General features: G+C 41.5%; 1 protein-coding gene across 2 annotated transcripts in view; it reads right to left on the bottom strand.

The window, feature by feature from the left end:
• The window catches only part of zfand3 (zinc finger, AN1-type domain 3), a 50,851-nt gene that overhangs the window by 23,735 nt on the left and 13,654 nt on the right, over positions 1-13,462 (bottom strand). The window contains exon 2 of one of the 2 annotated variants that reach the window (XR_014379333.1): positions 7,469-8,119. The exons of the other annotated variant lie outside the window; for it this stretch is intronic. The gene's annotated coding sequence lies outside the window, so the exon portion shown is untranslated. Of the gene's footprint in view, positions 1-7,468; positions 8,120-13,462 lie in introns of those variants that run through there. 2 annotated transcript variants of the gene reach the window in all.

The following is a 13,462-nucleotide window of genomic DNA, read 5'->3' as shown; positions in this document are numbered from 1 at the left end:
GAGAGAGAATGTGTATGTTTGATGTGTGTGTGGGTCATTAAGCTTCCTCAGTAACCACGTTTCCATCCAACCATTTCATGCAGATTAATTACCTGACGCAGGAAAAAAGACATGACCGGGATGATGGAAACATGAAATGTCGGTACAAGTTTATAAAAAGCTGACAGACATATTTCTTTGTTCGACATGGTGGTATCTTTTTGAGTCTGTAAAATTGATTATGCGGTGGAAAAGCCTTTATGCACAAATATTGATATAATAACCATCATATCGAAGTAAACTTGGAGTCATGTGATGATATGTTGTTTGGTCCACCCACTACGACTTGGGAAAGCATGCAGTTTATTAGGTGACAGATGAAATAAGTTATGATGAACTTCACAGGGTAGTGAATTTGTAAGGTGATGAGCTTGATGCTCCTTTTCAATAAATAGAGGGTCTTATTCTGGTGACATGATGATCGAAGCTTGGCTGCAGTTTGACAAAAACAAATAATATCACTTTAATTAATAATAACCTCATGAAAGTAGCCTGCCTACACTGTATCTATGAGCCGTTGGCTAGAGCACATGTGCCAAGACCAATTGCTATATAACAGTTTTTGTGACAAAACCATATGTAAAGTTGAAAATGCGATGGAAACCCATTTAACTTGTAATTTTCATTCGGTACATGGGAATTTAACGGTAAAACATTATGTGCATTACGTCATCACGCACAGCCATTTATCCGCAAAAAGTCAGATAGAAACATCTCTGGTGTGAAAATATGCAGATTTTTTAATATTGGCATGGAAATCTGTTGCAAGCTGGATGGAAACCTAGCCAGTGTAGCTGGTGCTATCTGGCAAAGCCTATAGCTCCTTTTCATGTCTTTTAAGGCTCTGCAACTGATGACTGAAAAAAAAACACACATTGTAACAGCCATTTCCTTCCTATGTTTCTAGAACCAACTACATTAAAATGGTGTCAGCAGTTCCTGGTCAGCAATACCCCACTATAAAACAACATTGCAGCAACTGACAGATCTAAGAATCACCTTGCATCGTAAATCACTACAATATTATTTGTAGATCAGTCAGTCACAATTTACCCACATTGAATCGAAGATTTGATTCTCTTGAGCACGGTCAATATCTCTGAGAACAAGGCTGTCCCTGACAAAAACAAAAATTTAAGTTGTGTTTTTTCCATATTATATAGACATGTTTGAATAAAATCAACTATACGTAGGTTACTGAGCTTGTCTAATGCTTTAAGCACTGTGATTAAAAATGTACACACAAAATACTGAAGAAAAAGACAGAGATCAATATTGCCTAACCAGAAGAAAAAAAAACATGTTGCCAACCCTCTTCCCGCTGCTGCTGGCCTTTGCTTCTGAAGTTCCCGATCGGCAACCTTTTCCATTTGGAATGTCAAGTTATCCTACCATTTCTACTGATCTGCATGCCAGTATGATTTTCATATGCACATTTATAATAAAAGTCTGCATATCTCAAAATCAATTTCACATGGTTAATAAAAATTATACAAATCTAAAAGTAATTTCTATTGCCATTGCCAATATGTAAAAATAGCATACATAATGCCAACAAATAAAAAAAAAATGCAGCCCGCAGGTAGAAAATACCCTGATAAAAATAAATATGCTACAAATCGCATAGGCTACGCATGGCCTGTCTGCAAGAAACTTGAAACTGTGTATCAACTATTAACTTGGTCCTGCCTGAAGCGGTGCTAACAAACTTGCAACATTGTATAAAATATTCTGGGCCCTCAGTTTCCCATGCCAGTGTGCTCCAGACAGACAGACACAGCTGTAGTCTATTTGCGCAAAGGATAAGAAGTAATCAGGTAGGCCTTTTTTATGACGCTTCGACCTGATCAGAGCATTTTTTCCCCCCTTTCATGCTGAGTGGTTATCAAAAGGGAGATAGCTAGAAATATTTTTCAAATAGGCAACATTGAGGAACTACTGTCATTTTCAATGGATGCAAAAACAGACTTTGTTTATTTGCTCTTTGATGCAAAGAAAAAAAATCCCTTTGAGATGCTCCACAGTGCTCGTGAGTTAAGGCAATCAGAAATAGAATCAGATCCCAAATGGACACATTTATAAGCCTGTATTTGCGTGCAGGCCAGGTAGCCTAGGCCTAATCAGGTGTGTGTCCTTACTCAAGATTTACAGGAGCGCTCCAAACAAAAGACAATTCATAAATTGACAACTCGAAAATAGAATTAAATCTACCCAAACTTTCTCCCAAGTGTAGCCTAGGTTGTGTGCTCTGCAAACAACCTGTCCACTCCTACAATGACAATGGTAAAACTGTAATAATAACAATAATAAATTGAATGCATTTGCAGAAATTACCGTAAGCAAACAAACATTGTAGATTAGAAATTATGGTATTTAACAGTAAATGTAATACTGATGTGCCATCCCTGCGGCCTCTGCAATGGATTAGGCCACTCAAGACAGGTGTGAATCAGACAGGTGTCTCGTGTGCCATAACATTTTCTTTATACAGTTGCCACTGCTGGACCAACAGCCTATCGACCAAACAATCAGTCAACTAAATGGTGTCAGCCCTACTGCGAACAATGCCTAGTCTGTCACCATCGCTCAATAAAGCCACCTCTTTGCTCACCACTTCGTCCTCTTTATACGTCTCCACCTCTCATCCTCCTCCGTTTTGCATCCTTCCTTCACCACCACCCTTTGCTCTCTCCCATGTCACTCAAGTCTCGCCCCCATAGCGACAGAGCCCAGCCTGCCAGTCTACCCCAATCAGAGAGCTCTGTCTCTCGTTCACCATGGCTTGCCATTAGCCCTCGCTGCCTACTTAAAACTCTCAGGGTGTCCTCTCTTCCTGTTTCCCTAATGTCTTAATAAGCATTATTCCTTAACCCCCTTCCACACACGCATGCACAGACATACACCATCCGTACTTCCTGATTGGCCTATGATTATGACGATTACCCGTGATTGCCAAATCACTACGTTGCCGTCAACTCAGTGATTGTTGTTACCTGCGCGCCCCTTCCAAAACAGCATCTATATCGGTTCACTTAGTTGGTTATGGACCCCCTCATTTAGAAATGGGGACAAGGTCGCGGAGACACCCAAAATAATTAGGGTGCGAGTCTGATAGGAGTCTGTCGATCATCACGCCAGGCTAATATGCCTGGAGTGGAGAGCGCTTGACAGTGACGAGCGGAGAACTGTTATCCCAGCAAATAGACTCACCCAGCACAGTCAAGTGACGTAGCCTATTTGTTTCTCCCACCTCTCATTTCTAAAGTACGACACAAGGTCAACTCTACCAGGCGTGAGGTCTAGTAGAACAAACAAAAAGGAGTATCTTAGATTTAGGTAGTGTCGGGTAGGCTACACAATCCAAAAGCAAAGCATGAGCAAAAAACTCAATGATGAAAGTAGGTGGGCTGTGTGGTTCAGCCCACTCAACGGATTACAAAGGGAAACCCAGCCGCGAGCTGCCAAGCAACGCGAGCCTACCAGACAAGTTAAATGGAGTGGGTTAAAAGCTTCAAGTTCATCGGTGTGCACATCAATGACAACTTGAAATGGTCCATCCACACAGACATCGTGGTGAAGAACACAACAGCGCCTCTTCAACATCAGGAGGCTGAAGAAATTCGGCTTGGCCCTGAAGACCCTCAACTTAAGGATGCACCATTGTGCACCCCCCTATCCACAGACGGGACAGTAGTGGAGAAGGTGGAGTTTTAAGTACCTCGGCGGACACATCGCGGACAAACTGAAATGGTCCACCCACACAGACAGCGTGGTGAAAAAGGCGCAACAGCGCCTCTTCAACCTCAGGAGGCTGAAGAAATTTGTCTCGTCACCAGAAACACTCAAACTTTTACAGATGCACAATCGAGAGCATCCTGTCGGGCTGTATCACCGCCTGGTACGGCAACTGCTCCGCCCATGACCGTAAGGCTCTCCAGAGGGTAGTGAGGTCTGCACAACGCATCACCGGGGGCAAACTACCTGCCCTCCAGGACACCTACACCACCCGATGTCACCATCCATCTGGTTTGGGCTTAGTGGGACTATCATTTGTTTTTCAACAGGACAATGACCCAACACACCTCCAGGCTGTGTAAGGCCTATTTGACCAAGGAGAGTGATGGAGTGCTGCATCAGATGACCTGGCCTCCACAATCACCCGACCTCAACCCATTTGAGATGGCTCGGGATGAATTGGACCGCAGAGTGAAAGAAAAGCAGCCAACAAGTGCTCAGCATTTGTGGGAACTCCCAAGTCTGTTGGAAAACCATTCCAGGTTAAGCTGGTTGAGAGAATGCCAAGAGTGTGCAAAGCGGTCATCAAGGCAAAGGGTGGCTACTTTGAAGAATCTAAAATATATTTTGATTTGTTTAGTACTGTTTTGGTTACTACATGAATCCAGGTGTTATTTCATTGTTTTGATATCTTATTCTACAATGTAGAAAATAGTCAAAATAAAGAAGAAACCCTTGAATGAGTAGGTGTGTCAAAACTTTTGACTGGTACTGTCTATATAGTCAATAATTCAGGTTGGACACTGTTGCCTATACCACTAATTTAGTGAGATGGCTAATACTCCAGAACTGGAAAATGGTGGTTTCCCTATCTTATATTAGGTGTGAGATGTGATGTGTTCTCTGAAATTAGAAGAAAAAAAATGTTTAGTACACATGGGAACTCCAAACTGTTTTAAGACTTGGGCTGCGTACCGGTCTTACTTTTAACAGTACACCCGCTGATAGCATTCTTATATTAAAAATAAAATCTGTATTTTGTGGCTGACTTTGAACTTGGTGATGTGCCCATTGATTCTGGGAGAGTGTGGCTTGTGGTTATCTTATGGGCTTGTTTCAACTGGCTTGCCCCTGTGGTGCCTAAGATTTACCGTAAAAATGCAATTAATAGCCCAGACATTTGCTTAAATCACTCTACACAACAGGCGCCTATTCGAGACAGGCTTCTATTTGAGCCATTTCCTTAATGCAGAGCTTTTGCTCATTTGCATAGTTAATTGTTTAAGTCCAGCATTTTAATACATTTCCTGCACTAATGTGTTATCATTTACAAACTGTGCCACACTTCTTTTGTCTTAGTATTCCTTGACAGAATAATTACTCTCCTCTGACATTGCATTTTTGGCAGTTCTTTCGCCACTAGAGAGCGATCGACCGATTTCTAAGGGTCTGTACTCAAAGTTGTTGGCAGCACCCAGTATGGCACCTCTCAGACACACACACAGGTTTTATCTTTTGGAGGGGTTGGGCTAGAAGCAGAAGTCAAATTTCAGTTGGACTTTGTGTGCAGTTGACCAATAAAGCAACCTGATCTTAATGTGCTTGCCAGTTAGCAAGCAGCTCACAGCTGTTAGCAGCCAATGGTTAGCAGTTTCATACTGGAGATAAAAACAGACGATTGGCATTTTTTCAAGTCATTACTGAATTATTTAATGTAACAAATCAAAACATTAAACCTCAAACAATTCATGGCAACCTCGTTAACAATTCCAATAAACCCGGCATTTATTTGAAAAAAGGTGTTTACTGAAATGTGTGCTATTGCCTGGCTATTAAAAAAGGGACAGGCAGCTATTTGAGACACTGAGTAAGTTTACAGTTAAACTTGGTCTATGAATGTAATAGTGGTTCCATTGCTCCACCCCATCCCTCGGCTGTTTGCGGGGTGACCGTTTTACTCTCGTTTGAACTGCAGATATTTAAAGACCCATGCGGTCTTTTTTTTTTTTTTATCATCACTTGTCTAATAAATCATTGTTTCATATATTTAAAAAAAGCAAATATATTTTTTACAATTTATTTCCTGAGCCTCCTTGGGCCGCTGAAATACAATTTGAATACATTTACAGAATCGCCTAGAGCCCACTCCCTTACCATAAAAAAAACCCAAAGGCACATGGTACTCAACCTGTCAGTTTCAGCTGGACACTGAAGTCAGAACTTCCACAGGTGTGTGGGCTAGTTTGTTTTGTTAACAAAACGGCAAACATAATGCATCTTTATTTGCAATATCATTGGTGTAGCGTTTTCAAAAGGTCAGCAGTAGATGCAGATCACTAGAAAACACAGAGGATGCAGGTACATAAGCCTTTTTTCACAGTGGACCATCCTGGCCTATACCCTGCTTGCCATCTATTCATTGCAGAATGCCATGATTATCTACAGGGCAGACTATATGGTATAATCTTCAGTATCAGAAAGTAAACATTTTTACGATATTGACTTTGTGATAATGGAGAGAACTTATTTAAATTACACATTTTTAAATGTTTTCTGTTGTAGAAAGTAAAAAGCCAGACTGCAATGAAAGTGTCATTCTTCATACATTTCTTTGGTAACATAATAAAAAAATAATAGGTTATAATGAAAGTGTAAATCATGGCATGCAAGTTCACTACATGACCAAAAGTACGTGGACACCTGCCCGTTGAACATCTCCTTCCAAAATCATGGGCATTAAGACGAACTTGTTCCCCTTTTGCTGCTATAACAGCCTACACTCTTCTGGAAAGGCTTTCCACTAGATGTTGGAACATTGCTGCAGGGACTTGCTTCCATTCAGCCACAAAAGTATTAGTGAAGTTGGGCACCCAAAATGTGTTCGATGGAGTTGAGGTCAGGGCTCTGTGCAGGTCCGTCAAGTTCTTCAGGGCAGGTAGTGTTCTCCTGGCATCCGCCAAACCCAGATTTGTCCGTCGGACTGCCAGATGGTGAAGTGTAATTCATCACTCCAGAGAACGCATTTCCACTACTGCAGAGTCAAATGGCAGCTAGCTTTACACCACTCCACCACCAACGCTTGGCATTGCTCATGGTGATCTTGTGTGCGGGTGCTCAGCCACAGAAACCCATTTCATGAAGCTCCCGACGAACAGTTCTTGTGCTGACATTGCTTCCAGGGGCAGTTTGGAACTAAGTAGTGAGTGTTGCAACCGAGGAGACTATTTTTTTTTTTTTTTTACACGCTACATCACTCTGCGGTCCCCTTCTGTGAGCTTGTGTAGCCTACTACTTCACTGCTACGCCATTGTTGCTCCTAGACGTTTCCACTTCACAATAACAGCACCTACAGTTGACTGGGACAGCTCTAGCAGGGCTGCCAAGTTGAAAGTCACAGTTCTTCAGTAAGGCCATTCTACTGCCAATATTTCTCTATGGCGATTGCATGGCTGTGACCTCGATTTGATAACTCTGTCAGCAACAGGTATGGCTGAAATAGCCAAAATTCACTCATTTGAAGGGGTGTCCACATACTTCTGTATATATAGTGTCTTTCAAGTTAATAGTTCACATGTGCTCAAGCTCTGGAAGTGGATCATGTGTGAGGAAAACAAATCATGGTGAAAGTAAAGAGGGTGTAGCTAAACAAATCAATTAGCAGGTGTAGAGCAGCAACAGAATAGTCATCGATTGGTTAAAGTACAAAAACTTGTGTTTTTATTTACATTGTCATCACCTGCTTTCTCGAACACCAACATCACTTTACACAACTATAATCTCATCCCATGACAGGAAAGGTGGAAGAGTTAGTATTGTACACAAAATTACACGTAGCTTCTAAACAAGAACTTGCTTGACAGAATCTGATGTGATGGTTGGGAAGAAAATTTACCGGAGAATATATCTCCAGAAAGGTTGGTGACGACTGCCCCTACACAAAGTCATACATTCAATCACAGATGCACCAACCCATTGACAATTCCTACTAAAATAACTGGTTCAACCACTACAGTGAAAAATGTAATATCACTTTTCGTCCCCATAGCAGAACAATCTAGGGTGTATATAAATTACTATCTTTCAGTACATGTAATGGCTAAACAATGCCCTTTGACACTTAGTGGGAATTGTCAATGGACAGGGTCTACTTGTGATTGACTGTATGACCAACAGAAGACATGGTATTAATTACAGGTATCTGGCCTATATGAGCTTTGTTAGTTGGTGCTAGGTCCATCTGTGCCATAGGTCTAGGAACAGAGTAGTGCTGCAGCCTGCGTAGTCCTTTGCATCCACCAGGAGTTCCAGGATGTCAAGAGAACCATACTGGATGGGTTTGGGAGGTCTGCAGAAAGAAATGGACAGAAACAAACCATGAGCTGCAATACATCTCAAACACTTTCATATCCATACTTTACTAGATTGAAACTGAATATTCACTGCCCTCTCACACCTTACCTTTTCATTTATGTGGTGACATAAAAATGGTTATTGCTAAGTGTTAACACAATCAACAGCCAAAGTATATTTTATTTGGGGCTATGACAGTCTATCATTACATATCAGTCAAATAACATTTTATTAGTCGCATGCGCCGAATACAACAGTGAAATGCTTACTTACGAGCCCCTAACCAACAATGCAGTTTCCAAAAATATGGATAAGAATAAGAGATAAAAGTAACAAGTAATTACAATATATACAGGGAGGTGCTGGTACAGAGTCAATGTGTGGGGGCACCGGTTAGTTGAGGTAGTCTGTACATGTAGGTAGAGTTAATTAAAGTGACTGTGCACAGATGACAACAGAGAGTGGCAGTTGTGTGGAAAGGGGGGGGGGGGGGGGCAATGCAAATAGTCTGGGTAGCCATTTGATTATCTGTTCAGGAGACTTATGGCTTGGGAGTAGTAGCTGTTAAGAAGCCTCTTGGACCTAGACTTGACGCTCTGGTACCGCTTGCCATGCGGTAGCAGAGAAAACAGTCTATAACTAGGGTGGCTGGGGTCTTTGACTATTTTTAGGGCCTTCCTCTGACACTGCCTGGTACAGAGGTCCTGGATGACAGGAAGCTTGGCCGTTCGCACTACCCTCTGTAGAGCCTTGCGGTCAGACGCCGAGCAGTTGCCATACCAGGCAGTGATGCAACCAGTCAGGATGCTCTCAGTGGTGCAGCTGTAGAACCTTTTGAGGATCTGAGGACCCACGCTAAATCTTTTTCAGTCTCCTGAGGGGGGAATAGGTTCTGTCGTGCCCGCTTCACGACTGTCATGGTGAGCTTGTATTTCAATCTTAAGGAAGTACGGTTTGAAGTGAAATGATTCATAAAAAAGGTATTGGGAAGTGATAAGAAGATCACCAGGCAATAATTGTGTATGATCTTCTGTGTAGAAAATAACATCATGGTGCCCCCCACCAGTCTGATTATTCCTATTATGCCTGGTCCTGTCCACTCTCTGTTCTAACGAGTCCTGCACAGCTTGTGAGCAGCTTGTGTTCCTGACAATCTTTCAGGAATGGGGTCATAATAGCTTGTAGTTCCAACCATTTAAAAAGTTAGAGCCACATTTGCAGGAGAAAAAAATAAAAAATTAAACTGACTGCATTCTATGACAGGTTCTTCTCGCAACCCCCTTTTCAAAATCAAGCGAACACTTTGAGAAATGCGGTGAGGCAGTCGGGTTGCCTCCCACAATGTAAATCTTCCAGCCTACACTTTCCATGGGGATCCAGTTAGCAAGGTAGCTAACTAGCGTCGACTGCAGGATATTGACTTGACATGGACTAAGGTACATGTACATAATAAAGCAATGTGAGAATCGCAAATATAGCTAAATGTCACATTAGTATCCTAGCTAACTGCCGTCGAAATTAGCTAGCTACCTAGAGGGAAGACGTGTAGCTGGCTATGCGGGGAACATTGTTTACATTGTGGGAGGAAACATCTGCCCAGGCCAGTATTTCCCCTTTACGATTCTGACATTACTTTAGACGTAACATTAGCTAGCTACAAGTACCTAGCTATGGAAATATAATAAATCAGCTCAGTAGCCAACGGTAGCTAGCTATGCTGGTTGCAGTTTGTAGTTAGCTAGCAGCACCACAACATCATCATCATCACCTTTACAGGGCTCGACATTAACACCTGTCCTGGATAAATAAATAAATGTCGGACAAGAATATAGATACATTTCCCTGACTGATTTTGTGTTTCTATTTTCTTTTTCTTTTTTTTTGTCCAAACAATTACTCCGATCAAAATCAGAGGCCAACATTGGAATAATTTAAATATTTTTCCATATACAGCAACAACAAAAAAATGTAAAGGCTACAAAGTGTAGGTGATATGAATATTGGCTACAGCTTTATGTCCAAGCCAAAGATGACACGAGGGAGGTGCCTGATAACGTAGCCAAACAGACTTACATAAATATAGGCTAAACGCCAGTCATGTTTGACAAGTACAATGACGGATAATTAACATTAACGTCTAAAGGCTTGATTCTGTCAACTACTGGAGGCACAGTTTGGTCTTGTTACAATTTGGTCTGAACATACATAGAGTGAAGGTCAGTGGCTGTTGCACACTGCACATCACCAACATTGAAACTGAGCGGAGGTGGTCAGCATTTTGAAAATATAAAAGTAATTTTATGATGCAAGTCTTATCTTGTTTTAAAGAAGCCTAGACAAAATACAACCATAGAAATGTTGAGGGAATTATTTTATTAACACTTAATATGCAATTGAAACCAGCATTTCTCTCATGTTCTACTGGTATTCAAATCAACGTTCTTTATTGACCAGCAGCCAAAGGCATAACCCTAGTCATATTAGTAACACATGCTAGTTGATGCATCTTTAGATCTCCCCTTTTTCTAACTTCTAAAAGGATATTTATCTTGGTCACATGAAACCTGCGCTTTTGAGAATGGTGTTTTCCAGCTAAATGCATTTTGGGACATTCTCGAATAGCCTACAGCCATTTTCAATTTTTTTGAGCTTATAATATGAAACTTCAACATTTTAAGCTAAACAGTGATCTGTTGCATCAGCCTTATAGCTTTTTAAAACAAAATTATGCTGTGGTTGTATACATTTTGGATCTTTCGTCCCAGACTCTGTTATGAACCGAAAATATATACAAAAGTTTTTGGTTGTAATTATAATATTTTATAGGTTACTAAGGGTGGCCAACCATCCTCCAGAATAGCCTAAATAACCCTATCAGTACCGAGATCTCAGAAAGATCTGCTTTTCACTTATCTACATGTCCAGAACTGAAATTTAGCCTCAAAGTATTTTTATTTTCAGGACAACCAGTACACAAAACATCAAAAAAAATAAAAGGTCCACCATAGCAAAATCCTGATAGAAATGGATTTGTAAATGTTTATTTTTTTCACCTTTAATTGAACCAGGTAGGCCAGATGAGAACAAGTTCTCATTTACAACTGCGAACTGGCCAAGATAAATCAAAGCTGTGCGACAGAAACAACAGAGTTACACATGGGATAAAGAAACGTACAGTCAATAACACAATATAAAAATATGTATACAGTGTGGCAAATGAAGTAAGGAGGAAAGGCAATAAATAGACCAATAGTGGCGAAGTACTTACAATTTACACTGGAGTGATATGTGCAGATGAGGATGTGCAAGTAGAAATACTGGTGTGCAAAAGAGCAAAATTTTGGGGGGGGGGAATAATGGGAATGGGGTAGGTAGTTGGTTGGATGGGCTATGTCCAGCTGTAGCGATCAGTAAGCTGCTCTGACAGCTGACGATTAAAGTAAGTGAAGGAGATCTAAGTCTCCAACTTCAGTGATTTTTGCAATTCGTTCCAGTCATTGGCAGCAGAGAACAGGAAGGAAAGGCAGCCGAAAGTGGTGTTGGCTTTGGGGATGACCAGTGAAATATACCTGCTGAGGCGCGTGCTACAGGTGGGTGTTGCTATGGTGACCAGTGAGCTGAGATAAGGCGGAGCTTTACCTAGACATATAGATGAACTGGAGCCAGTGGGTTTGTAAATTACATCGCCGAAGTCAAGGATCGGTAAAATATAGTCAGTTTTACGAGGGTATGTTTGGCAGCAGGAGGCTTTGTTTGTGAAATAGGAAGCCGATTCTAGATTTAACTTTGGATTGGAGATGCTTAATGTGAGTCTGGAAGGAGAGTTTACAGTCTAACCAGACACCTAGGTATTTATAGTTGTCCACATATTCTAAGTCAGAGGGCGGGAGGTCCTGTACAAACATAAACTCACTTCCTTGACAACAGCTCTGCGCTGTTCAGCGAAGCGTAAGAAGTATGAATGCCCTGACTTCTGCAGACGCCGTATCACCGTAAATGCTGCACGGCGGGTGGGTGCATGCAGCGATTGATTGAAGAGCATGCATTTCATTTCAATAGCATTTAAGAGCAGTTGGAGGCCACAGAAGGAGTGTTGTATGGCGTTGAAGCTCGTTTGGAGGTTTGTTAACACAGTGTCCAAAGAAGGGCCAGATGTATACAGAATGGTGTTATCTGCGTAGAGGTGGATCAAAGAATCACCCGCAGCAAGAGCAACATCATTGATATATACAGAGAAAAGAGCCGTCCCGAGAATTGAACCCTGTGGCACCCCCATAGAGACTGCCAGAGGCCCGGACAACAGGCCCTCTGATTTCACACTGAACTCCATCTGAGAAGTAGTTGGTGAACCAGGCGAGGCAGTCATTTAAGAAACTAAGGCTGTTGAGTCTGCCAATAAGAATGTGGTGATTGACAGAGTCGAAAGCCTTGGCCAGGTCGATGAAGACGGCTGCACAGTGCTGCCTTTTATCGATGGCGGTTATGATATCATTTAGGACCTTGAGCGTGACTGAGGTGCACCCGTGACCAGCTCGGAAACCAGATTGCATAGCGGAGAAGGTACGGTGGATTCAAAATGGTCAGTGATCTGTTTGTTCACTTGGCTTTCGAAGACTTTAGAAAAAGGCAGGGCAGGATGGATATAGGTCTGTAACAGTTTGGGTCTAGAGTGTCTCCCCCAATCTTTAGGAATCTCAGACGATACGAAAGAGGTTGAACAGACTAGTAATAGGGGTTGCCACAATGGCGGCGGATAATTTTAGGAAGAGAGGGTACAGATTAGAGGTCGACCGATTAATTGGAATGGCGGATTAATTAGGGCCGATTTCAAGTTTTCATAACAAATCGGTAAATCGGTATTCTTAGCCACCGATTTGCCGATTTAAAAAAATATATATATTATATTATGACCCCATTCCTTTATTTAACTAGGCAAGTCAGTTAAGAACACATTCTTATTTTCAATGAAGGCCTAGGAACGGTGGGTTAACTGCCTTGTTCAGGGGCAGAACGACAGATTTTTACCTTGTCAGCTTGGGGACGCAACCTTACGTTAACTAGCCCAACGCTCTAACCACCTGCTTTACGTTGCCACGGTAAGTTGCTAGCTATCATTAAACTTATCTTATAAAAAAAACAATCAATCATAAACACTAGTTAACTACACGTGGTTGATGATATTACTAGTTTATCTAGCCTGTCCTGCTTTGCATATAATCGATGTGGTGCGCATTCGCAAAAAAGGACTGTCTTTGCTCCGACGTGTACCTAACCATAAACATCAATATCTTTCTTAAAATCAATACACAAGTATATATTTTTTAAAACTGCATATTTA

The sequence above is a fragment of the Salmo salar genome, chromosome 11 (assembly GCF_965601325.2).
Source record: "Salmo salar chromosome 11, fSalSal1, whole genome shotgun sequence".
NCBI lineage: Eukaryota > Metazoa > Chordata > Actinopteri > Salmoniformes > Salmonidae > Salmo > Salmo salar.
Note: the sequence above shows the minus strand (reverse complement) of the source record. Positions and strands in the feature narration are given on the sequence as shown.